The sequence below is a fragment of the Arachis ipaensis genome, chromosome B10, assembly GCF_000816755.2.
Source record: "Arachis ipaensis cultivar K30076 chromosome B10, Araip1.1, whole genome shotgun sequence".
Taxonomy (NCBI): Eukaryota; Viridiplantae; Streptophyta; class Magnoliopsida; order Fabales; family Fabaceae; genus Arachis; species Arachis ipaensis.
Genome location: NC_029794.2, coordinates 126,850,161 through 126,855,229, shown reverse-complemented (window position 1 = coordinate 126,855,229; position 5,069 = coordinate 126,850,161). Strand labels below are relative to the sequence as shown.

Sequence of the window (5,069 nt, the reverse complement as noted above, 5' to 3'; positions counted from 1 at the left end):
TGATATATATAAATAAATATGGAAATTAGTATGATTTATGAATATTATTATGCCTACGATGGTATTAATTGAATAACAAAATCAGTATAATTATTGTAGGCTAAAAAAATATTTATGATCAAGAAATCAAAAAATAATTAATATATGTGACTTAGTATATGTGTACTTAAATAAGAAAAGATTTAAAATTATTTAAACAAAATATATATCCTATATCCTATGAATAAAAAATCATTGACTAATCGATTAATATATACTGGTAGTATAAATAAAAAAACCATTAAATAAAAAAGATGTTTTTAATAACACTAGATTAAGAAAAAATAAACATAATTACTACCATTTAAATTAAAATAATTTAAATAATTTAAAATTATAATTTCAAACTTATCACGTACATAGTACGAATTATTGAACAATGTATTATCATGTATTGAACAATGTATTATCATGTACATGGCACATATTATTAAAGAATTTCTCATGTGTTTTAAAATAAAATNCTAATTACTACGATTTAAATTAATTTTAATAAAATAATTTAAAATTATAATTTCAAACTTATCACGTACATAGTACGAATTATTGAACAATGTATTATCATGTATTGAACAATGTATTATCATGTACATGGCACATATTATTAAAGAATTTCTCATGTGTTTTTTCTTTTCCAAAATAAAATACTATTTTTACTTATAATTATTATTCTTTATCAACTAAGACAAGAATTATAAGGCTATAAAAAGTTCCATTCAAGTTTGACAAGAGTAAGACGGTTTACATAGAAATAGTTCTAATAAATGATAAGATTAATTGATTCATTTACTAAATTTTTTCAAGTAATGCTAAGTTCAATTTATAAATAGAGTTTAATTTTGATACAATGACAGTGTAAAGCGTTTACATAGTCGTGCAATCACATCCGTTCTTTTGGATAACCATTCACGCGGTCAATGTGAAATGTACACGTGTAAAACTACTTTACACTGTCAGTACATCAAAATTAAATTCTTATAAATATTTGTAGTTCATATTTTAAGTTAATTTTATAAGTACACCATTTCACAAGTCAAAGACAATTCTTTTTAATAGCTTTGTAAATACTAATAGCTTTTATATTTAATTCATTTTGCGATATGATAAAATTTATTGTTCAATCAAGTCAAAGACAATTCTTTTTAATAGCTTTGTAAATGCTAATAGCTTTTATATTTAATTTGTTTTGCAATATAATAAAATTCATTGTTCAATAAAGAATTATTTGACAAAAATATTTGAGAATGAATTGGTAGAAAGAAAAGTCTATGTCTTCTCAAATTTTGAGATCGAGAAATCAAGCGGAATATATCTTCTGACTGTACACACGTGCAAAATATCTTTTAAGATGGAGTCAGGTATAGTACATTTGGTCGATGATCGTAAAATTCTGGATAATCATTTTAATTTGCTTGCTCATACTGATATATTGAAACAAACAAATGAACGATTCTACTTATTTGGTACGTAATTAATTTATATTAACCCACACAAAATTATTTTCCTTTTGATTTTAAGTTTGACCAAAAAATTGTATAATAGCATCATTTTATCAATAACAAAAATTTTAATAGTTTATTTATGAAAATATTTGAAATTGTATTGTGACTTTTTTTAAAGGTATATCCTTTTATTAATATATTATTGTTAGTTTTATCGTTTAATATAAAATAAATCAGTAAATTCTTTTTATTTTATACACGTTCGAAGTTATAATTTCTTATATTATTCACTCATTTGTCCTTAATTTGGTACTTTTAATTCATTTTTTTTAATTAGATGTTAATAGATTCTTGACTAGAAAAGAAAAACTCATATCATGGTCAAAAATAGAGAGAAGTGACCAGTACATTGTGATTGATCTTCATGAGTTGCAGTATGTAAAATTTTAATATGAATATTTTTTTAGGTTATAATTATGTGTTGTGGTGCAAATTTTTTTTTCTTTATATATTACTACTTACTCCCTTAATTCTCGCTTTCATTCAAAAATGAGAAAAAAATAAGATGTATACTATGAGATCAATTTACAATCCAATTACTTGATCATCTATGTGATCACCAAGCAACCAAATACATAATTTATTCTCTAATTTATAAAATTTAACAAAGGCATTGGTAAACATATTGGTTTCGCATTTATTTATGTTATATTTATAATTATATTATATCTATTTTTATCAATATATATTTTTTTTAAAATATCGTTAGTGTTAGCACATTGTGTATTAAATAAATTAAATGATAGAAGAAATACGTAACTATTTTCTTTTTCAGTCAAGATTAAGTAAAATACTGTAATTTAGACTTGCAATATCAACGTATTAATAGTAAAATGAAGAAAAAAATGTAATATTATATCAAAAATTTTTTTTAAATCATAATTGTAATTTATGATTGAAATCATAATTTAAATATTTTAAACGGGATAATTTTATTTAGAGAATTCATAATTCAAACATAATTTTTATACACTTAATAGCTACATTCGAGTTAATATATTTAATACTATATTTAAAAAAAACACGAACAATACACATCATATTATTTATTTATTAATTAAATTATTACAATTCAAATTAATTTTAATAAAATAATTTAAAATTATAATTTCAGTTTTTATGATGTGCATGGCACGGGTTATTACACTTGTAGGAAGTTAAAAATCAGTTATCACTGTATTGTAGTAATTGTTCATTTCTGTGCGCCTGTTAGCGCACAACCTATATACATCATGTGTCTTCCTCACAAATTATTTGTACGTTTCAATTTGTTTCTCTGTCCGTGACCTTAACCACTTGGTGAAATGCCGCCAAGCATAAAGTCATACAGATGTTATCTTCATCCTAGAATATATTAACTTAGCGAAATGTTTTTTTATTATACTCTATGTTCATTTGAATTGTTTGAATTATTTTTATATATGTTAGAAACAAGAGAGAAATATGAGAAAAGTGTTTCTGTGTATTATTCAAATTGATCAAAAGTACAATGTATAAGGGGTATATATAAGTGCCAGAAGAATCAAAGTAATAAAGGTATAAAATTCTACAATTAATATACAGATATGTCATATAAATATAAACGATACTAATTGATCTAAAATGATTCTAATGATTCTCTAACATCCCCCCTCAAACTCAAGTGGGAGCTAAGGATATCATCTTGAGTTTGGATAACAAAGTCCGGAAACGAGTCGGGTGATGAGCTTTCGTGAAGATATCAGCAGTCTGATCTAGTGTACCAACAGCAATCAGACGAACAGCATCAATAAGGATATGTTGCCGAACAAAATGACAATCAATATCAATGTGTTTGGTGCATTCATGAAAGACATCATTATGGACAATCTGAATAGCACTGCGGTTGTCACAAAAAACATCAGTAGGGGATGACTGAGGAGCATCCAAATCTTCGAGAAGCCAACGAATGGAGATAACCTCAACAGTGGTGTCAGCGAGGGCACGGTACTCAGCTTCTGTACTTGATCGAGCAGTGAACGTTTGCTTCTTAGCACGCCAAGAAATGAGAGCGCCAAGAAACAAACAGTAACCAGTAGTAGAACGACGATCAGTGGGATCACCAGCCCAATCAGCATCGGAGTACGCCTGAAGGCACAAAGAGGAATGGGCAGAAAAATAAAGGCCATGAAATAGAGTACCTTTGATGTAGCGAAGAATGCGAAGAACTGCCGCATAGTGAGTAGTCCGAGGAGATGACAAGAACTGGCTAAGTACATGAACTGGATAGGCGATGTCTGGTCGAGTGACAGTTAAGTAGACGAGTCCTCCAACTAGCTGTCGATAGAGAGTAGGATTTTCCAAAACAGTGCCATCCATAGGAGTAAATCGAACATTAGGCTCCAGAGGAGTAGACTCAGTGCGACTATTCGTAATTCCGGCTCGAGCAAGGAGATCTGAAGCATATTTAGCCTGAGAGAGATAGATGCCATCATCGGTGGATATGACTTCTAGACCAAGAAAATAGTTGAGAGAACCAAGATCTTTCATCTCAAAAGTACGCTGAAGGGATGCCTTGAGATCAGAAATACCATCAACATCATCTCCAGTAATGATCATGTCATCAACATACAGAAGCAGAAGAACGACTCCACGTTCACTTTTACGAATAAAGAGAGCATGCTCATGAAGACTGCAAGTGAAACCAGGTAGTGCTGAACTTGTCAAACCATTCACGAGGAGCTTGCTTAAGCCCATAGAGTGCCTTGCGAAGGAGACAAACTTTGCCAGAGAGACAAGGATAACCCGAAGGGGGTTTCATATAGACCTGCTGTTTCAAATCTCCATTAAGAAATGCATTCTTCACATCCATCTGACTGAGAGACCATTTTTTGACCGCAGCAATGGCAAGAAGAGCTCGAACAGATGTGAGATGAGCAATAGGAGCAAAAGTCTCTTCATAATCAATACCATACTCTTGCGTACAACCCTGAACAACCAATCATGCCTTATAACGGTCAATAGAACCATCAGAGCGAGTCTTGATCTTGTATACCCATCTGCTGCCTACAACTTCATGAGCAGAAGGAGGATCAACCAAATCCCAAGTGTGTGCCTTTTCAAGTGCCTGTATTTCTTCCTGCATTGCTTGTTGCCAATGTGGATTTGTGGAGGCTTCTCTGAATGACTTAGGTTCATGTTGATGAAGGATAGTAGAAAAACAATGATAATCAAGAAGATGAGGAGGTGGATTCCTTACCCTAGAAGAACGAGCAGAAGGAGAAGGCATGACAGCAGAAGCAGGATCATCGTCCGGTCTGGAATCATTGGGAGATGGAGAAGGCGGAAGAACAGGAGGCTGTGGAGGGTCACTCGAGATAGAATCTGTAAAATCATCACTAGGAAAAAGATCAACATTGGGGTTAGTAAACAAAGGTGACTGAGTAGTAGGAATTGACTCAAAGGATGAGAACCGAGAAAACATGTGATGCTCCCAGAAGACAACATGACGAGATATACGGACATGTTTAGAGAGAGGATCCCAACAACGATAACCCTTGTGTTCAGTGC

The 5,069-nt window shown here is 30.7% G+C and overlaps 1 pseudogene; it reads right to left on the bottom strand.

Moving 5' to 3' along the window:
* On the bottom strand, positions 3,243-4,447 carry LOC110268324 (annotated as a pseudogene).